Source organism: Chelonoidis abingdonii, chromosome 1 (assembly GCF_003597395.2).
Source record: "Chelonoidis abingdonii isolate Lonesome George chromosome 1, CheloAbing_2.0, whole genome shotgun sequence".
Lineage (NCBI taxonomy): Eukaryota > Metazoa > Chordata > Testudines > Testudinidae > Chelonoidis > Chelonoidis abingdonii.
In genome coordinates, this window is record NC_133769.1 from 346111768 (window position 1) to 346133932 (window position 22165).

Genomic DNA, 22165 nt, shown 5'->3' on the forward strand with positions numbered 1-22165 from the left:
TCTCCAGCAACTGTATCTGTTAGAGAAGATCTTCCTGCAGTTTGACAGCATCCTTCAGTTTTGGAACCAATGAAGAAAGAGGCATCTTGGGAAGAACCTACAAATATCTTTTCCCCAGATGGGGTCATGACTCCAGAGTCATATGTCATATCCTTCTGAAGACTTTAAAGTCTTTCAGGGTCTTGTGAAGAGGGTGACCACGTTGCTAGGATTGAAAGCAGAAGGCATGCAGGACAATCCACACACATTTGTGGATATTCTGCAAAGTCCAACTCCAGGAAGCGTTTCCCTTACCATTAATAAGGTCTTTTTTAGACCCTCTGAGACCTTTTAGCCAACCCTGGCCTATCTTCCACATGCTAAACATGTGAAGAGACAGTATCAAGTTACCCCCACAGAAATTTGATTTTTCTCACCCATGGTGTCCCAGACTCTGGTGGTCCCCCAAAGCTCCAATTGGCCACGGTTCCCCATTCCCGGTCAATGGGAGTTGCGGGGGGTGGTGCCTGGAGCAACACACGGAGCCCTCTGCTTCCCCTTCCCCCCCCCCCCCCCCCTTTTGAGGCCCTTGTTTTAGAGGCCTGGAAGGGTGTTTTTTGGCCCACTAAGGTCTAGGGGCACTGGAAATGAGGTTTTGGGGCGCGTTGGGTCTCATAGGGGGGCGCTGTGGAAGTGGGGTTTTGCGGCGCCCACCTTAGGCGGAGGTAGGTGCGTGCCCGCCCGTGAGTGGACACTGAGGCGATGTGGGAGTGCCCCTAGCGATTCTAGGGTGATCGGCTGAAATAGGGTCGGGGTGAGGCCTCTTTGGCCGCGCTCACGTATATTGCTTAGGGGGCCTGGACCGGGTCTTTCGCTGGCCCGTTTGCGTTCAGCGGCCCGTGGATAATTGCCGAGTGTTGTGCGGGCGCCTGAGCGATTGTGGCCACTGGAGAATGGGGTTTGTAGCGAGGACGCCTGGAGGCATAGTTAGGGAGGCCCTCGCGCCACATCGGCGGCTCCTTGGCGCGCCCACCTCCGGGCCAGTGAGATGCGCCGTCTCTTCGAAATGCGGGTCCTCCTTCGCGCCGGCGTGGTGCTAGGCGCGCGTCTCGGGGCGCCCGCCGGGCAAGACGCATGGAGCTCGGGCGGATCCGGTGGGGCTAGACTGGGCCGGTTGTTAGAAGGTCGCCCAGGGCCGGAGAAACCCCCCATTTCAGGCGGCCACTAAACCTGGGCGCCCACCACCGCTTCTCTCTATCCGCGAGGCGCGAGCGCCGTCGTAACCACGGCCTCAGGCCCTAAACCCCGCCTTTCCAGACGGCGCCTCCGCACGCTCGAGAGGGCCCCACGCTCTGCCCTCCGCGCGCGCCCCCCCGCCGGGAAAGGCTTTTCGCCAGCGGAGAGCGCTCGGCAGCCGTCACCGTCGCGGAAATGGGGCGCCACTCAACCCCCCCATTTGCGCAGGGGCGCCCCCTAGACGACTGGCGAGTGGGCGCCTGATCACCGACCATTCTAAGAGGGCCCCCGGTCGCCCCCCGTACATTTCCAGGGCGGGGGCCTCCGAAACCCCAGTTGTGACGCGCAGGCCCGCCGTAACCCCGGCTGGCACCCAAAACCAGCCCTCTCCTCAGGGTGCGCTCGCCTGGGAAGCGTGAGAAGGCGGGCGCACGAAGAAACGGGCCAGATTCAGGGGGCGCACCTCGAACAACTGAGCCCGGCACCCTGCAACATCGCATTTATCCAACTTCGTGTCTCTCCACACCGCCAAATTCGCCGCGGCTCGCCTACAGACGGCTTCTCGATCTCAGGCACGCGCGCGCCCCTAAAACTAGCATGGCGCTCCCCAACGGCGCCTATAGCTTCGGGGGCTCTCCTACCTCGGCAGGGGGCGGAGCGCCTTTCTGAAGGCGCGCTGCCCTTTATCGCTTTAGTGCCCGGCGCTGCTCAAAACCTGCCTCTTCAGAGGGGCCCCTAACTCGGGGCACCGAAGAAGGGGAACGTGCAAGGCCGAGACACAGGCATTATAGGGTTGTCCCTAACCCTCGGAGCGGGGCACGGCGCCGGGCCCCACGACCCCGGATTTCCAGGGCCACTAGGCGCCCAGCCAGCCCTTCGCGCCCCCCACCGCGCAACTTCTCTCACATTCTCTCCCAATGGGTAGCGCGTGGTACATTCGGTTGAAACTGTGACGGAGGGCGGCGAGTCAGGGGCCGCCGCCGCCTTCGTCCCAAACGCAACCGACGCTATAGATGCACAGAGGAGCGGCCCCTAACCTTCAGGGGAACCCAAAACAAGCGACCATGATCGTGTCCGAGGTGAGGCCGAGACGGATGGACAGATTCTGGCCGCCCCAGCCGCGCGCCGCCGAGCAAGAGCGGCGAGATTAACGAGGGCTCCCCATGTTTCAGGGGAAGCCGCGCATCACGCCGGGCGTGCCCACTGACTCGAACCCCCTCTCAGGGCTCCTAAAACTTAGGGCCGCCGATAGCGGTCCGTGTTGGCCCGCTGAAGCCTCGCCGGCGTCTGCGGGTTTCGTTTTGTTTTTTCTTCAAGTGACGCGCCCCCGCGGTATAGCCCTAGTGGATGGTCCTCCGCCGGAAGCACCTCGGCATCGCGCCAAGGGCAGAGATCCTCGCGCCCACGGACTCTCTCCCGTTGCGGGGGACGCTCACGGTGACCTGAGGTAGGGGGGCGCTGGGGAACCATCTTGCAGGGGCCCGCCTAACTAGGGCCCCAAATCCCTTTCGAGGGCCATTACTGTGGCACCGAAACCCCTTTTGATGGGGCCCTCTCCCGGAGGGACATCGCAGAGTACACGCCGCCACAAACCTTCGCAGAGAGAGAGCCCACGCGGAGTTTCCAGGGGGTTCCTAATGAGGACCTCGGAGAGGCGCTCCCGAGTCTGACTCAACCCATTTCCCAGTGCCCCTTGATCTCTCGCGCGCAAACCCGCGTACGATCTCTCGCAGGGAGGCCGGCCTACCTGAGAGATGCGCCCGCCCTCAACACGCCCCATTTCCTGGGAGCTACGCTGAACATACCGGACCCCTAGGCGCTGCACCCACCGTCGGCCCCGGGTGCTGGCTTCTCGCGCGGCCCGGGCTCCACCTAGAGGCCTTTCACCAATCCAGCTGTTAACGAGGCATCGCGGCCGCGCTCATAAGAGTGGTTGCGGTGCAAGCCGCACGGCGCTTCTTCGAGGGGGCGCCCGGCGCCTCCGACCGGAGGCCGGGCGGCCTGCCGACCGCATTGCGAGCACGGGTCCGTCCGCCTGCGCCTCGCGCACTGAATAGCCATTCTAGGGGCCGCCGGTGGCGTTTCCCCCTAACCCACGGCGCAAACCCATTTCCTCAGACGCTCCCTCTCAGGTGTGCCCAACCCATTTCCCGCGCGCAACTCAGGGGTGCCACCCCATTTCCAGTGGCCCCTACTTAGGGACCCAAACCACATTTCCAGGGCCCCTAACTCGCGCGCCAAACCCTCAGTTGCCAGGGGCCACTTACCAGGCCAACTTTCAGAGACCATTCGCTCTCGCGCGGCCCCTCATTTCAGGGGCCTAACCCTAGGGGCTCTCGAAACCCATTTTTTCGAGACCTTAAACTCAGAGGCTCCTCAACCTCCATTTCTCAGCGCCCTCTCGCCCTCTCTCCACAGGCCCTAAGCCGCTCCTCAACACCCATGTCCAGGGCTCCTATCCTAGGAGGTCCCAAAAACCAACATTCTTCAGCGGCTCACTTACGCCATGACTACAACCCATTTCTGGGGCCCTAATTCAGCCGCTCCTCTTCCAGGGCCCTAAATTATGCGGCCAAGCCCATTTTCCAGGTACTCACAGGGGGACCTCTAACTCTCTCGGGCAACTAACCCTAGCCGCGCTCCCTATTTCCCAGGCCCTACCAGGCGCTCACACCCCATTTCAGGGGCCCCTAACTTTCCAGGCGGCCAAAAACCTATTTTAAAGGGCTCTAAACCTAGGGGCCCCATTATCCATTCTCGCGCGCCTCTAACACAGGTCCGTGGACCAGAACCTATACTCTCCAGTGGACCTCACCTCAGGGGCCCCAAATCTCTTCCGCTAGCCCTTAACTCGCGGCGCTTCCAAACCTCCCATACTCGGTGCCCCTAAAACCCCTTCGTGCGCTCTCTCGCGCGCGCCTCTCTCTCCAAGGTCCCCAAACCCCAATTTAATAGAAGAACCCTACTCTCTTCGCTCCCTCGATCCTTTCCGCTCTCTCGGGGGCCTCTCTCGCGGTTCTCAAAACCACCATTTCAGCGGGCCCCTAACACCCCGCGGGCCCCAAAACCCTCTCTCTCGCGCGCGCGCTCACCCCGGGGTCCCAACAACCCCATCAAGGGACCCCTAACCTCGCGGCCCCACCCCCATTTCCAGGTGCCCCTTAATCCGCCGGCCCCTACCCTTTCCATGGGCCCTCTCACCTAGGGCCCCACAAACCATTTCCACGCGCGCCCCTAACCCCAGGGTCCAAAACTTTCAGTGGGCAACCCCAGGGGCCCAACCCTCCTCTCTCACGCGCGCCCAAACTCGCGCGGCCCCAAAACTGGATCTCTCGCGCCGCCCTAACCCCAGGAGAGCCTCGAACTCCCTTTTCCGAGCGCTACCTAGGGGGCCCACAACCCAATTTCAGCGCCTAACCTAGGGGATCCCAACTCTCTCTCCAAGGCTCGCGCTCTAAGGACTCCGCAGTCCGCCGCCCCCCCCGTGAGGGCGTTCGCCAGAGAGCCGCGGGAAAAGCCGTAGAGCCACGCTCCCTACGGATGTGGAGCCAGGGGGCCCCTGATAGCTCTCCACGCGGCGGTGTCCCTAAGACCATTCCCTGTGCCCCACACTCTTCTCGCGCGGCCACACAAACCCCGGATTTGCCCAGAGGGGTCCGTAGGAGTCACCGACATCCCCAGGCAGCTCGGTCCCGCGATGGCTAGCCCAGCTACTCTTTCAGGGGTTTATTCGAGGCTGAAAACCCTTGTTCGCCTCCTCAGAATATCTACCGCGCACCCTATTCCGTGAGGAGCACCCCAACGAAAAAAGCCCACCCGCCGTCATATTCCACGCCGTTGTGCGCAACCGACGCTGACACTCGAGTACGACCTGAGGGTTTGACCGCTTCTCATAACGCTTGCGAAGCCCGCTATTTTCGTGCCAGTGGGGCCGACCCCTTTCCGCGACTTCCATGGACCTCACGGAAGGGGCCCGGGCACCAGGTCAACACCCCGTGCTAGGCAACGGGGCTTGACCTGCTCTCCGATGAGCCCGAAGACTCCTAAGAACTATTATCATGGTGCACTCAGCCGTTCAACCGCTTAGAGGACCTCCCAGAACGCCGCATGTTCCAGGGGTGCCTTTCCTCGTATACTTGGACGGCCGGAAGCGGATACTCTCGAGAGGAGTCAACGAAATTATGGTTGTGCCCCACCCCGCATTTCCCAGGTGCCTCTCCCCGTAGCGCGACCGAGGCGGCCCCACCCCCTCCCCATTGTGCAAGAGGCCCTTACTCCCGGGGGTCGCCAGATTCGCCACCCAGCATTTACAAAGCGGCGGTCCCCCTAGACAGAGCAGTTGGCCGAGAAAATCCCGGGCATCTCGAAGGGCGCTCTGGAACATTGGCGCGCCCATATTTCCTCATTCAGGGGCCCTTTACACTCGCGCACGCTCGAACGACACCGTCATTCTGCCAGGGGCCGGCTAAACCGGCGAGTGCGTGACCCGAACACCCCATTCCAGGGGCGCTAACCAGGGGGCCGCATAAGCCTCCGTTGCAGGGGCCCCTCAAGACCTCCTTACTCGACGCGCCTCCCCCAAACCCATTCCCGGGGCGCGCCTACCACATAGGGCCCCCATACGCGCCCTTAGTGTATCATAGGCTTCTCATAAAGCCGGGGCCCGGCAACCAACTTCCAGGCGGCGCCCTCACACAGGGCACCCCCACACCCGCCAGTCATGTGCAGAGTCTCAAGCGTGGCCGCGCCCGGCTCCCCAGGGCCTCGCTCGGCCAACCCGAGTTCTGGTCTTTAACAGGGCCCCGATCCCATTTCGGTACACTACCCGAGGGCCCAGACTCGCATGTGCCGGGACCTAACGACTCGAGGGGCACGCGAGAGCGACTAGTCTCGCAGCGGCGGCCCTAACGGAAGTCTCTCTGTGGGATATCACTACGCAGAATGCTAATCTCTCGGATTCGCTGCTCGGGTCCACCAGGTTTGCGCAGGTCTGCGCTTAGTGAACATAGGCTCAAGAGTGCTCTCAAGCCCCAGAAACTGTGCACGGAAACTTGCTTGCTAGTACGCACGCCAAACTCCTATGCATTGGCTCTGGATCCTGGTGCTGTATTGACGCGCTGCTCGCTTTGCAGCGAAAATTAGTGGAACCGACGTGACTATTAATTCTAGTTGCACCGATAAAGCTGTTGATGCTTCACTGAAATTTCTGCGTAACTGAGACCCTGTTTGATTATTACTGGTTGAGATGGCCTACATTTGTGGTGAGAGTGGTCTCTGGCTGTAAAAGTGCGCAGTTCATCTTCTATATCCGCGTCCTATGAGTGTGCTCGGAGGGAACTAGGAGTGTGTCTCTGGTGGTAGTGAATTGGCTCACACTCTGGAAGCATTAAGTTAATCCTCGGTGCAGACGCGACTTAGTACGACAGACTCTCAACCTTCCCGTCACGTGAAACAAGAAGCCGGTGTCATTGTGCTGATAATCCCAAACTTAGGCACTACGGAACTCTTCACTTGACAGGAGACTAGGGCCTCCATAGATATGTGTGCGCCGTCATGACAACCTATTGTGCATAGCATCTTTTTGGGAAGGTCTGCCTCAGGTGCTGCAGCGTGTGTGTGTGTCTGATAATGCGCTGACAGAAACAGGGCGTCGAAGTACGCTCGTGAGAACACTCAGCCCTAGTGCTCTGTGAAATAGTACGTCTTGAGCGGAGGCAGTGTGCCTGTGCAGGTGGATCGTGTTCCGGAATCAATCCGACATAAGTTGCGTGATGGCGGAGTGCGCCAGTGGTCGTGCCGTCCTGTGAGCGGACTTATGGGACGTTGGAGAAGGAGTCCGATAGTGGGCTATCCATGAGGCCCTGGAATGGATCTGGCTGTCTTATATGCCCCTGGGGTATAGCTGAGGCACGCCGTGGAGAAACCTGGACGCGTTGTTGGTTCTGGTCTCGTTAGTGGATATTTGCAGTCTGCGCTCATTGAGACTGGCTGTTGGCCTGTCATTGAATCAACCCTTTTTGGCTGGGTTCTTAAGGAGACGCCTCACGTCCTGGGCTGCTGGGTCTAAGGGCCCATTGTGGAATGGGTGGTGCTATTGAGACGCCCCCTGCGTGTTGGGCTTCTCGAGCGCGACCCCGCCTGGGTGGGCTCGCTGTGGACAAGCCCGGCCCGCCCGCGCGCTGAAGTGTATGGGTGTGATATTTGGTCCAACGCAGAGCGTTACCATGGCCCTGGTGAGAAGAAAAGAACTCGCGGGTGAGTGTTTGGGGGTGCCGAAGACAGTGTGAGCTTCTTGCCGTTCATGAAGGTAGTAGTCTGCTCTTCGCAAAGATGGAGGAGGCTCCCCAAAGTCCTCTGGCTTGCTGTTTTGGGTCCCTGGTGTTCGGAGGCAGCCTCGTGCAAATGGGGTTTTGGGCCCAGGGTGTGGGGAGCAGTTCCAGAGCATCGCCCGGGGACTCCGTGACACCTGGCCGCCGAAGGAGAACCGGGTGGACCTGGCCGCCGGAACGGGGAAGGGGGGGGAGGGGGGGGGAAGGAAAAAAAAAAAAAAAAAAAAGGATCGGGACCTCCGGGACCGGGTCCCCGCCGCCAGGCAAGCCGCCCGGGCCCCGCCCTCCTCGGCCCGCGAGTGACTTCTCCGGTCTTCCGGATCGGGCCCGCGGAAAAGCTGTTTTCTTTTTCTTTTTTCTTTTCCCTTCTTGCCCCAAAATCGCCCAGAGAGAGACCATTGCCGTCGGGCAGGCCCGGGAGCCGGCGGGGGGGGGGGGGGGGGGCGGCGTCAAGCGGACGAGGAGCGCGGACCGGGTGCCTACGGCCATACCGGACCGAAAGCCCCCGATCTCCCGTCCGATCTCGGAAGGTAAACCGTCCCGGGCCTGGCTAGTACTTGGATGGGTGACCGCCTGGGAATCCCAGGTGCCGTAGGCAGCTTTTCTCTGCTCCCGGCCAGGCTCCCTCCTTTTCCCCCGAGTCCCCCCCACCCCCAACCCCAGGAGCGGCCCAGGCGAGGCCTGGCCCGCCCCGAGGACGGCGGGTCTGGGGCTCCCCCGGGCGCCCTCCACGAGGAGCCACGGCTCCCAAGCGCTCAGGCGGAGTCCCGGGGTCCCGGGCCGCTCGGCCGGACCCGTCGGGAGCCCCTGAGCCCGGCGCGGCCGCCGGCCGCAGGACCGCCACGAGTCCCCGCAAAGAAGCCAGCCCGGCCAGACGGGCTGGGTGGTGTGGTTCCCCCGCCGCCCCCCCCCCCGCGCGCTCTTGTGGCCGGCCAGCCCTTCAGGCCGTTTCGGACACCCATATTGTATAATTGGGCCATGAGACCGGCATTGTGGGAGTGCTGGGGCCAACTGTCGCCCGGTCCCCGGGCCGGTTAGCTAAAAAAGAGAAAGTGATTATAAGGAGAGAACTACCCTGGAGAAGGCGGGTAAGGATCTCAATTCGGAAGGGCCACTAAGAATGTTGAATGGGGGCTCCTCCCGGAGAGCCTCGGATATGGTGGAGATTTCGGCCGGCCCCTGGGAGGTACGGGCTCACATTGGAGTCGGCCGCCAGGGCTCACGCTTCGGTGCTCGAGTTTGGGGCCGCGCGCGTGGGCCGAGGAGTGATGTCTCTTGTGCAGCACCTCCCCCGCCTGTCGTCGTATTGGCCTCTTTAATACATGGGTGGGGCCCCATAGGGAGGGTGCTCGCGCCCCTGTAAAAAGGGTTTTGGGGTGCCCCTGGGCATGTCGGGGCCCCTGGAGACGGGGGAGGGCTCTTGCTTCTCGTCGCGCTGGTCGCGTGGGGGAATCTTGTGGAGGGCCACTGGGGCTACTGGGCTTGGGGAGGCCCCGAGAGGGTTACCGTGTTGGCCTCAACCGGATTGGCACCTGCGTGTGGGGTGTTTTACTCTCGTGCTGGCCCCGCTAGTGGGGGGTGAGGGGCTCGCGCCTGAGATTATATAGTTTTGTACGGCGGGCCGCCTCGCGGTTGTGGCTTCAGGTGGGGGACGCGCACGCACCGTAAGCGCCTCTCCGCGGTCTCGTAATGATGTCCGGCGCCCGGGAATACCAGGTGTGTTTAGGAAGACTGACACTCGCTGGGGTTTGGGAGTTTCCGTTGGGTTAGGGACCCTGGAAATTTGGATTTTTGGGCCCACCTTGGACGTTTTGAGGTAGAGCCTTCGCGCTACATAGATGTATTTGCGCGCCGTCGGCGAGAGAGAGGGAGGCTTGGCGGTGATGCCCTCGCCTCCTCGCTATGCGCGGTATAATGGAGCCCTGCTGGGTTTCGTGCCGGCGGTCCTGGAAATGGGGTTTTGGGTCAGACCTCCTCTATGGATCCGTGCCCCCTTGAGAGGCGCCCTGCCCTTGCCGGGCTAACGAACTGGGTGTGATAAGCCCGTGTTACCGCGGGCGCTCGCTCCGGGCGTCTGGACTAGGCTCTCCTGAGAGAGCTGGAGCTTCTTTCGCGCCCCTGGGATGCTGCTTGGGTCCCCGGTGGATTAATACTGTGGAATTTTGTGGGGACTCCATGGTATAGTTGGTGCCTCCCTGCCGAGAGACAGCGGTGGGACCGCGCTTCGAGCTCTGTTAAGCCTCCCCGGAACCTTGCGTCCGGCTCGACCTTCTTAAGTCCTCCTCCCGGTTACCTGTCTCCGGCATCGATCTTTTATAAGCCTCCCGGACCTGCTCCGGCTCGACTCTTAAGCCTCCTCCCGGACCTGCTCCGGCTCGACTATTAAGCCCCCCCCCCCCCCCCCCCCGCCGGGGTCCCAGGGATGTGGTGCCATGCCAGCCACTTCTGAGAGCGCCGTGGGGCCTGGGGCATCATGGGGGGGAAATCCCGTGGGCCGGATTCCAAGCCCTGAAGGGTCAGATCCAAAGCCCTGAGGCACACCTGACGCACCCCATGCACACACCTATGCTCATAACATTGCTTGTATTATAGACTTGACAAAGCACTTATCATGAGCAATCTTGCCAAGCTGAGAGATGGATTAGATGATTCCCCCCAGCCCCCTGGTTTTTTGTATCTAACAGGTATACTTCTGTGGCTAGCAATATGTCTGATGGTTCTTTAGCTTTCTTAATTAATATCCATATTTTAAAATGGACTCACTTTATTGTACTGGGACTGCTGTCAGACTTCTGTTCAGATGTTAATTGAGGCTTGTTAATTCACAAATAAAGCGGAATCTGGATTGTATCAAATGTTTGTTCTTCCTATTATCAAGAATTTGCAACATTGACTTGATGGAGTTAAGTCAAATGAATCCAGCTCATTAAGTTCCGGCTTAGATACTGTAGTTCTGAGCACTGTAGAAAGTCAAAAGTTTAATTTAGTTGACCACACTTAAAGTTAAAACAGAATTTGTAGGCAGAACAGGCCATGGCGGTGACGGACCCTTGGGATACAACCTGGAACTGTGGGACTGCTGTACCCCCTTAACTCTCAAGCCTGGGCTGTCTGTCTCTCACAATGCTGTGTTGGTGGCAAGCAGCAAACTCCTTTGGGTGCTGTGCTCACTCAGCCAACAATATGCAGGAAGACACCCAGCTAGAATGCTGTCTAAGATAGTAGCTCTCAACCTTTTCCAGACTATTGTACCCCTTTCAGGAGTCTGATTTTGTCTTATGTACCCTCAAATTTCACCTCACTTAAACTACTTGCTTACAAAATCAGACATAAAAATACACAAGTGTCACAGCACACTATTCCTGAAAAATTGCTGCTTTTCTAACTTTTTACATATAATTATAAAATCAATCAACTGGAATATGAATATTGTACTTACATTTCAGTGTATACTATGTAGAGCAGTATAAACAAGTCAATGTCTATATGAAAGTTTAGTTTGTACTGACTTTGCTAGTACTTTTTATGTAGCATGTTGTAAAAGTGGGCAAATATCTAGATGAGTTGATGTACCCCCTGTAAGATCTCTGCATACACCCAGGGGTATGCAAACCACTGGTTGAGAACCACTACTCTAAGACACTCGTGAACTGTACATAGAGAGACACTGGCAAAACTTCTAACCCTCATGCCCTTCGTCCAAGAAATATACCATTTTACACTGCTCAAGACCTTCTATTAAACAAAGCAAGTCCATTAATTAGTTCACCCCTTGGTCAAAGGATAGTGGACATGCACCAGCCTTTGTAATCTGAGCAGATTCCTCAAGCACTTTAGACAAACTCACTGGTAAGGATAAAGCATTAAAATAAGTTTATTAACTACAGAAAAATTTTAAGCGATTATAAATGTTAGGCAGAGAGGTCAGAGTTGGTGACATAAGAAATAAAATCACATTCTGAACTTTCAGACTAAGCAAGATTTGAATAAAGCCGTTTTGCTCACCCTACTGCTAGAATTGTAAGCAGTTTATAGTTCTTAATACACAGGCTGAATTTTTTGCTCAGCCTGGGACTAGTCTCCCAAGTTCAAAATATTTTCTTCCAAACATTCGTGTTGTCATTAGAGTATGTGAGGGAGGCTCCAGGCTGATGTCAAACACTCCAATTTATACCCACCAAATCGATGAGCATGGAAAGATGGAATCAGAAATCACATGTTCTATGTCCCCAGCTGAGTCACTGGGTTAAGGAATCTCCATTGTCTATGTACTTTGGGAGGGGCCCACTGGGAGAGTAAATTCTCCTTAATGGGCCATCAACACGTGGCCAGTTAGTCCTACTGTAAATCTGTCTTGGGGGTGTTAGTTGCTCCATTGTTGCCAAGAAAAAGCCAGCTATGGATGTCTCCCAGACTCAAAACATATTTCGGTAACGTGCGCGCACAGTAAAACTTCATAACTTCACATACCGTGGTAACACACATCATTCAACAGGATAGCAATGTTCAACAGATCATGACTTCTCAAATGATACCTCACAAGGCATACTTTGTACAAAACTTATCCTAATTCTATCACAGTGGTGAATGTGGGAGTTCCAGGATGCTATTTGAGGTACAGTGTGTCACAATGGCCTCAATTTATGAAATCAAATATTCCATGTAGAAATAGTTGGTGATGGATAAAAGGGATTTTCAGGGGTGGGAAGAGATAAGTATGTTACTACTTGAGGTCTTTAATGTAAAGTACATGTTTTCGTGATACACTCATTTCTTTTTGAACAGTTTTGCTATGGTGGCTTAGGGAAGTCATACAGGAAATACTGTCAAGAAAGAATCTATTTCAAGGCTCTGCAAATGTAGACTCTGGACAACTCTGACCAAGAGCAGCAGCATTAAGTTAGGATGATAACTTATTCCTTATTCCATCATAGCTGAAAGGAGTGTATTTTGGTAGAAGCTACGTACACACGTAAGAGAACCAAGAATAATATAGAAAGTGGAGTCAGTTGAAAATTCTTTACAATTTCTACAGATAATTGCTTTCACAAACCTATTTTTAGCATAATTGCAACATTAATTTCTCTTCTCCTCCCCCCCCCCCCAAAAATGCGCATATAGACAAAAATCTTGTTTAAAGTGGAGACCCAAACCAAGACATTTAGTCACTATTCCATTGATTTTTGTAGATTTTTTTCTTGGGGAGTCAGGGTATCAGACAAAGATCTTGGTCTCTGATCTATATTGAATCCAAGGTTGATGAATAATAAATCATCAGTCATCCATGAATGCACACATGCAGGTGCCTCTTTCTTTGTCATTGAGACCTAGATGATGCTTCTGTGGTATGAATTTCGGCATGGTTGTCTCCCATGGAGTACCCAGTGTAGCATGGACTGAAGAAAGATTATTGAGGAGTGATCGGACATAGATTTTAAGGTCAGAAAGGACCATCATGATCACCTAGTCTGACTTCCTGCACGTTGCAGGCCACAGAACCTCGCTCACCCACTCCTCTAATAGACCCCTAACCTCTGGCTGAGTTACTGAAGACCTCAAATCATGGTTAAAGACTTCAAGTTGCATAGAATTCACCATTTACACTAGTTTAAACCTGCAAGTGACCATGCCCTATGCTGCAGAGGAGGGCAAAAGGGCCAACAAATTTCATTGCCAAAGTGCCTAAAGTTCCATGAGTAAATGATAAAATCTTCAGGGTTACAATATATAAACTAGAGAATCTGGACATTGTTTTCTTTAATAGTCAGCTCTGACCATTCATACTTGATAACTCTGTTCTAATCTCAAATCTAGTAACTGCAAGAAGGACCTTACCAAATTCAGGGTCCATTTTGGTCAATTTCACGGTCATAGGATTTTAAAAATTGTAAATTTCATGATTTCAGCTATTTAAATCTGAAATTTCATGGTGTTGTAATTGTAGGGGTCCTGACCCAAAAAGGAGCTAGGAGGAGAGGAGGTTGCAAGGTTATTGTAGGGAGGGTTGCAGTACTGCTACCCTTACTTCTGTGTTGCTGCTGGTGGCAGTGCTGCCTTCAGAGCTGGGCAGCTGGGGAGTGGCGGCTGCCAGCCAGGAGCCCAGCTCTGAGGTCAGAGCTGCCACCAGAGCAGCACAGAAGTAAAGATGGCATGGTTTGGTATTGCCGCCCTTCTGCGCAGTCAACTGAGGGCTCAGTTCTGCAGGTAAGTGCCACCACACTCCGGCCGCCCAGCTCTGAAGGCAGCAGCAAAGACGTAAGGATGGCGTGGTGTGGTATTACCACCCTTACATCTGCACTACTGCTGGTGGGGTGCTGCTTTCAGAGCTGGCGCCTGGCAAACAAATGCCGTTCTCCAGCCACCCAGCTCTGAAGGCAGCACAGAAGTAAGGATGGCAATACTGCAACCCCGCTAAAGTAGCCTTGCGATCCCCCCTGCAACTCCTTTTTGGGTCAGGCCCCCCAATTTGAGAAATGCTGCTCTCCCCCATGAAATCTGTATAGTATAGGGTAAAAGCACACAAAAGACTAGATTTTATAAGGGTAGACCAGATTTCAGAGTCCATGATGAGTTTTTCATGGCTGTGAATTTGATAGGGCACTAACTATAAGAATTTACTATAGGAATCAGACCGCTTTAAAAAGGTACTCATGCAAAATTGAAAAGTTTGAAAAACATTCTTCTGCATTCAGAAAACATTCTGCTTTACATCATATATGCTAATTTCTTTTTATGTTATTAAAGACACTTTCTGTGAAAATAGGACCTCTTAAAGAGTTTGTGCTTTTGATGTATGTTCTGCACTTTTTACTTTTATGCATGTACTGTCACAATATGTTGCTGTGTGAACTTGTTGCAAATAGATCATAATTTGAGGTGTGCGTGTGTGAAGGGGAATAAAAAGCTCCAGGACTTTAGTTGCTTAAAAATTTAATATAAAAATGTTCTTAATGTTATAGAGAAATACAAAATGATGCACAAGTAGAAAAGTCGTCATAAGCAAACTAGGGAAATGTTGTCTGTATGGAACATTACTATAAATTGGATGCATAATTGGTTGAAAGACTCTATTCAGAGTAGTTATCAGTAGGTTGCTGTCAAACTAGGAGGACATATTTAGTGGGGTCCTGTGAGGGTCTGTCCTGGGTCTGGTACCACAGTCAATGCTGCTTAATAGCACTATGCTGATATTAACTTCTGGTTCAGAACAGTACTTGCCAGGAACCAATGCCATTAACTTTAATATTAAGGGGATTCAGATATTGGCAATGGCATGCTGCTTATGGAACTTGTATTTAAGAAAGTCCCCGGACATCGGGTTACCACCTGGCCAGTATTTTTATGGAGTTGCCAGAAAAATAATCTGCTGGGTTTTTCTACCTGGGTCTAAAGATTTGGATTATTATCGCAATACACTGGGATATCTTATGTTAAGTTTCTGTGTCCAGCTAAAGATGCTGCAGTGTTCTCACTTCGCAGTTTAAGTGATAACAGATCAAAACTGTTGAAAATACAGCTGCTGTCTGCCCACCAGCGTGCAAGCACACTGTGCATGTGTGCGAGAGACAGTTTGAGTCATGCCAAGAGTGAGGAGGCATGTGATGTTATCAATATTATATCTGTGTTATCGCTCTAGATACTGTTAGTGGCTGTTGACAGGGTGGGGGGAGGTGTTTGCAGAGTTACCTTGTGGTGTGGGAGTTGGGCTTGCCTTGTAGGGAGGAGATTGCCAGGGTTTTTTGCATTTCAGAAGTGGTAACACTACCCAGCTACAAGCAGGTTTGTGGGGCTGCAGCCAGGGAATGAAGTGGTGGGATATGTCTTCCATGGCTGAAGCCTCACACACTGGCCTTTTGCTTATTGGCAACTGCCAAATAAGAGAAACTTTTTGTTGACAATGCAGAGGTTGCTAGTAAGTGGACTCTGTTGTATTCAGTATTTTTGTTATTGACTTTAATAATTGAGTGAAGAGTATGTTTATAAAATTTGCAGGTGATGCCACACAGGGAAGAGTTGCAAGCACTTTGTGGGACAGGATTAGAATTTAAAACTGGGGTTCTCAGACTTTTGTACTGGTGACCCCTTTCACACAACAAGCCTCTGAGTGCGGCTCTCCCTTATACACTAAAAACACTTTTTAATATATTTAACACCATTATAAATGCTGGAGGCAAAGCGAGGTTTGGGGTAGAGGGTGACAGCCTACGACCTCCTATGGTAATAACCTTGCCAACCCCTTGAGGGGTCGCAACCCCTAGTTTGAGAACCCCTGATTTAAAATGACCTTAACAAATTGGAGAAATGGTCCAAAATCAACCAGATGAAATTCAGTCAAAACAAGTGCAAAGTACTACACTTAAGAAGGAAAAATCAAATGCACAATTACAAAATGGGGAATAACTGGCTAGGCAGTAATACTGCTAAAAAGGATCTGGAAGTTATCAGTGAATCACAAATTGAATATGAGTTAACTATATGGTGCAGTTGCAAAAAAAAAAAAAAGCTAATATTCTGGGGTGTATTAAAAAGGGTGTCATGTAAGACATGGGAGGTAATTGTCTTGCTCTGCTCAGCACAGGTGAGGCCTCAGCTGGAATAATGTCAAGTTCTAGGCCCCTCACTTTAGGAAAAACATGAACAAATATGGACAAATTACAGAGAGTCCAGAGGGAAGCAACAAAAATTATAAAGGTTTAGAAAACCTGGCCTGTGTGTGTGTGTGTGTGGGGGGGGGGGAACGGGCATAAGTGCCGACTTACCCTCTTTTCCGTGGGTGTTCGACACCTCCCCATCCCACTCCACGCCCTCTGAGGCCCCGCCCCTGCCCTTCCCCACACCCATCCCAACCCCTTTCCCAGAGTCCCTGCCCCCAACTTCATCCCCTCTCTGCCAATATTCTAGCCCCTTCCCCAAATCCCTGCCTCGGTCCTGCCTCTTCCCTGCTTCCTCCCCGAGCATACCACATTTCCACTCCTCCTTCCCCACTCAGAGCTTGCTAACGCTGCCAAACAGCTATTTGACAGTGGCCTGACGGGAAACACTGGGAGGTAGGGAGAGGAGTGGGGACACAGCATGCTCAGGGCGGGAGGTGGCGGTGGGGCAGGCGGAGGAGAGCTTGAGTGCAGAGCACCCACTAATTTTTCCCTGGGGGTGCTCCAGCCCCACGGAATCAACACCTATGTATGGAGTGGAATGGGGGGGACGAATGATGATCAAATATGTTAAGGGCTCTTATAAACAGAACAGTGTTCAATTGTTCTCCATGTCACTGAAGGTAGGACAAGAATTCATTTGTTATCTGTTAAGAAAATCTTTCAGACTGTAGGGGTAGTTCAGCTCTGGAATAGGCTTCCAATGAAGGTTGTGGGATCTCCATCCTTTGGAGGTTTTGAAGAACAGGTTAGACAAACATCTGTCAGGAATAGTCTAGATCAGTAGTACTCAGATTGAAGCTGGGGAGCTGCAAGTGGCTTTTTAATGTCTCATGCTCCGTATGTCTGGGTTTTACCTGGACAGTCTGCTTTTTGGCTTCTGTGTCTGGGTGCCATTTAGGGTTGCTGGGTGCCTGGTTTTCAAGGACTTGGAAACCCTAAATGGCACCAGAACCAAAAGTGCAGTTACCATGGGGCAGAGGAGGCACTGGTCATTAACCCATGCCAGCCCCCATTCAGCTGGGGCTGCCTCCTACCTGCAGGCAGGCTCCTTGAGATGATCTGGCAAACAATGTGGGGGAGGCGGGGAGAGGAGCAAGTGACATTGGCTGGGTACTGGTGAGGGGAGAGGCCTTGGGGAGAAGAGGGGGAAGAGGCAGAGCAGGAGCAGGGCCTGGGGGAGGAGAGGTGGAGAAGGGAACTTGAGAGGTTGGTTACCAGCAATTATATAGAAAGGTGGCAGTCCTACCTGCAGTTCTTTGCAGCACGTTATAGTAAAACACTGTTTTAATTATTAACCAATCAGCATGCTTTAACTATGTTAACCAGTTGTAATTGGTAAAATTAATAATGCTTGATCAGAATAACCAAACGTGTGTGTATATGTATATATTAAAATAATAAATGAAACAATGAATTCACGCTATTGTGGCTCTCTTGGGTAATGTTGATCGCTATTTTAGCTCCTGAACCCCTGAGGCCTGAGTGTCACTGGTATAGATATACTTGGCCCTGCCCCAGTGCAAGGGTCTGGAGTACATGACCTCTCAAGGTCCCTTCCAGCCCTACATTTCTATGAGTCTGCATTTATTAAATTAGGAAACTTCAGAACTTCATAACATTATCTGCCTTTTTTGTTGTAAGCATATTATTTTGGGTACTCTGATGTTTCTGCCTCTTTTTCCATGGCTCCTCTTTTTTTTTTTTCCTCATCTTGATTCATAGTTTCAAGCCAGCTATTAAACTAGGGTTACTTGTAATAAAAATGAAACACTTAGTTGAGAGAGAGAGATTTTTTTATAGCCAAAAGAAGAGTTTCACTGTAAAAGCAGAAGTATCAAACTGTCATGCAAAAGCAAGAAAGGTTTTCCTTCTAATGAACAAGGACTATTTCATTGCTTCAAATAACATAGTAATTACTGACTTTTATAAAAATGTTAAACAGTTTTGGCTCAATAAATTGGATGCTTCCAGAGCTGCTGCCATAGTCTAAAAGTGCTGATCACATCAGAAATTTAATCCACACATGAAGTTATGGTTTGAGTTAGTTGGGTTTTCCGGTTCTGCAGTTAAACGAATAAGTGATCCTTCCACTGTGTTTCCACACCCTCCCCACAAATAGAATACTGTCACATACACCCAAGAAAACCTCCTCCAGATTCAGAATTATGCTCTCAAATCAAGCTTTAATATACTCTTGCACATATTCTGTACATTCAGCTTTTGGGCAATTTTTTTTATTTCCCCATAGATATAGTCTGTTTATTAGTCACAAACTGTTAAATGACTGCTCATATAACTTCTTTCTTTCCTCCTTTAGCATCTTGTTTAAAAACAATCATACTAGCCTCCTTTGGGGCAAAGGTAGGCATGGTTCTGGCCTTTTCATGGGGAGGTAGGAGCATGGATTGTGGGGAAAAAACTGGTAAAACTGAAGGATACTGAATTGCTTTGATTTTAAGACCACTTTGATATCAAGTCTAGTCTATTCTTACTGAAAACCAGGAGATATGATCAAAGTCAGGATAAGTAGGTATTGGTGCTGTCAGGATCCAAGAGCAAAGAATTGGGAAATATTTGGAGTGGTCAACATTTTAAAATGTAGCTACGCCATTCAGGGGTGTGAATTTTTTACCCCAGAGTGTCATAGTTAGGCCAACCTAACCCCTGGCATAGATGTGGCTAGGTCAATGGAAGAATTATTCTGTCAATCTAGCTGCCCCCACTCAGGGAGGAGAATTACCTGCATCAACAGAAAGTCATTCATTAATGTAGGAAGAGCCTATACTTTAGCACTACAGTGGCATGGCTGCAGCTTTGTCGCTGTAGCACTTGTAGTATAGACATAGCCCTAGCATCTGATAGCAAGGATAATAGAAGTGTAGAAGTTAATTCGTACTATTGGGGGTTTTAACTGGGGCCAATAATACTAGCTATTCTATTAGCACTAAAGTATAATTTTTCCCTCCAGAAATGGCAGAGCTGTAGTGTTTGACCTCTTGAGAGTCCAACTGAGTTAAATTTTGAGATACCTTGGCTAGGATAAAGCTTCAGAATGATGCTGTGCCTCCTACCATCCTGTCCCCCTTTACTTTATCAGACAATACAATAGTTGGAAACAGTTGCCATACTTCACTATGTACTGAACACTTGGCATCTGACAGCAGACACCCTCCCTGTTGTAGTTACTAAAAATAAATTTTGAAACTATGTGCCAGACAGTCTTTGGCTCTAGTTTTTGGCAACCCATGGGATGTGACAATATCATGGTGATAGTAACTTTTTTTTTATACCTTCAAATGCTGCAGTGTTGAGTACATTATAAAATAACTTTAACTAGAGCCCTGACTATAAACTATAAGGAAGGTTAAAATGTCAGTGAAGGAAAGGATTGTGTTGATAGGGGACAGTATGAAAAGATCTGCCCATCAAAAGAAAATATGAAATGTATCTAGTCACAAACCTCAAGTAATAAATACTAATTGTAGGTGCATACAGCGAATCTCTCAGACAAGAATTGGAATATGGGAAGCTGTTAAATCTGATGATAGAATACGAGGAGTTTTAACTACCGCATTATGAGCTTGACTGAATTTCATCACTTGAGCAAGGCTTGGAGGAGCATTTTATTGATACCATTCAAGAATTGTTTTTATAGCTGCTTGTCTTACTGCTTAGAAGGGATGTGTTAAAAGGGGCATGGTCAATTTGATATTAAAAACAAAACTTTTTTTCATAAAGCACCTTTTTAAATAATGTGTGCAAAAATTAATGTAAAAATAAGTGCTTTAATACTTCCCTGTTAGTGTTTAAGGGTCTCTTCAGACATCAGAATGTGAAGAGATGTTGACTTGTTCTTAATTGATATCGCTTTTTTTTATGCACCCCGCAAATGGAAGGCAAAAGCTTCATATAACTGGTGATTTGTAAACTTGAAATTCTATTATATTGTCTTAAAGTGCGAAAGGACATCCTAGGAATTAGATGGGTAAGCATTACTTAAGTAGTAGGCAAATTTATGCATCTTAGAAAGAGGAGTATAATTTGATATGGTCAGACCAATGCAACTTTTGAGGGACAGGGAAGGGGGAATTTACTAGGTCACCTGTTTGGTTTTTTTCTTTGAAAAACTTGCTAAAATTTTAGGTAGACACATGTTTATGAATCTTTCATAAAGTTCCTCACAAGCAAAAGTCATAGTGGAAAGCTGCTCCTCAGAGTGGGGACAGATTAATTGTGGGGTGCTTTGTGTGGGGAAGGGGGTCTGTGTTCAGACCAGTGCTATTTTTAATATATCGATGATTCCATTGTGGTTGGTAATGTGTAGGAAGGGCAGAGGAGTTTGTGGTGGAGATGAGTTAGTGGGCCAGATTCTCCCTGCCATTCTAGCCTCTTTACACCAGTTCATGGGGCTACAGAGCTGGAAGATCTGGCCACTAGGGAATACTTTTGACGTTAGGGGGTGATCCTTTGGGCAATATAAAGCTTCAGAATAATGCTGTGCCTCCTGCCACCCCATCCCCCTTTACTTTGTCAGTCTGGTCGATACAATAGTTGGAAAGAGTTGCCATACTTCACTGTCTACTCAACACTTGGCGTCTGACAGCAGACACTCTCCCTGTTGAAGTTCCTAAAAATAAATTTTAAAACTACATGCCGGACAGTCTTTGGATCTAGTTTTGGCAGTGTGCAAGCTAGATTATTTAGCAAGCATGAAGGAACCTCTGATCATGTGGTGTAACCTGCAGAATGAAAATATTTTATACCTTAATGCATAACGATTAAGTGCTCTAACTCTTAAGTACTCTTCCTAAAAAAATCCTGCTAGCGATTACCCTTGTTTTATAGAAGGGAAATAACATAAGTACTTGCTGAAGCCTCCCACAGGTAATGTCAGAACTAGGATTAGAACCCAGGAATTCCTCTTTACCAGTTCAATCTCCTCTTAAGAACTCAATGTAAATGTAGTTTTAAAAGTCATATATTAATGTTACTGATGCAGCAGTTGGTTCCTTAAAATCTTACATCATGGAAGCTGTCCTTTGAGTACAGTCTGTAGCATGAATCCTCCCTCCCTTGTCAAAACAGTGTGGGGAGAGGGATATTAAGTTACACAAGCTCCCCTTTTAAGGCTCCAGAAGCCTCTTGAACATACTCAGAATGCTCACCATTGCATGCCTCTCTGAAGGAGACAGTGCTAATCTTTGACTCCATGGAGCCTGGTTCCCAAGGAGAGATGCAGTAGCAAATATTCATATGGTCCAGTGTGTAATTTGACTTTTATATGCCAAAATTATGTACAGTATCAGATCAGCATATATTGGAAGGCCTTGATCATAGTTTTTCTATAAGCAGCTATGTTTTTCTGAGGATAATAAGCCTAGGAAAAGGAAGCAGTCCTGAGCTATTGATATCTTAATGAACACTAACTTTGAACAAGCTGGGTTTTTGATTGCTGTATCCTTTAATCAAAAGTCCAATGTGTGAAAGGTCTGACAAGATAAATGTCAGCTGTGCCTTACTTCTGTCTCCATGACACCTGTTTTTCTATCCTTCTCACTTTTAATAACTGATAATCAACAACAAGCTGGATGTTTCTGCCTGTGAAGGAAGTGTGTGAATAATGCCTGGTTCATAGGTAAGCTAGGAACCCCAAATGGCTAAGCAACCTAAAGAAACACTTTCAAAAGCCATCTTCCCTGGGGTGGGGGGAGAGATGCAGGTCTCCATATAATGAGACCCTGAGGTGGTTGTGGAGTGGAAAATCCAAATCAGAAAATCATCATCGATTTCTAACTATATGATGACATCTGGTTTTGTTTTTATCCTGCTATGTAGTATGGTGCTTATGTATCCAATTGCCAGTGACTGAACAGTTTTCTATGGTTACTTGTGTTCAGGATGTTAATGACTACCTCAACCACCTTGTTTCTCAAGTATCCTGGGACTGACACAGCTACAATTACACTG

At 50.6% G+C, this 22165-nt stretch overlaps 1 protein-coding gene and 1 non-coding gene across 3 annotated transcripts in view; both read left to right on the forward strand.

Annotated features, from left to right (window-relative positions):
- SESN3 (sestrin 3) overlaps positions 1-22165 on the forward strand; it is an 89187-nt gene that overhangs the window by 25615 nt on the left and 41407 nt on the right. The gene's annotated exons all lie outside the window — the stretch shown is intronic.
- LOC116814898 (5S ribosomal RNA) lies at positions 8022-8142 on the forward strand. The gene has a single exon (XR_004371364.1). It is a non-coding gene; the product is annotated as a 5S ribosomal RNA (ribosomal RNA).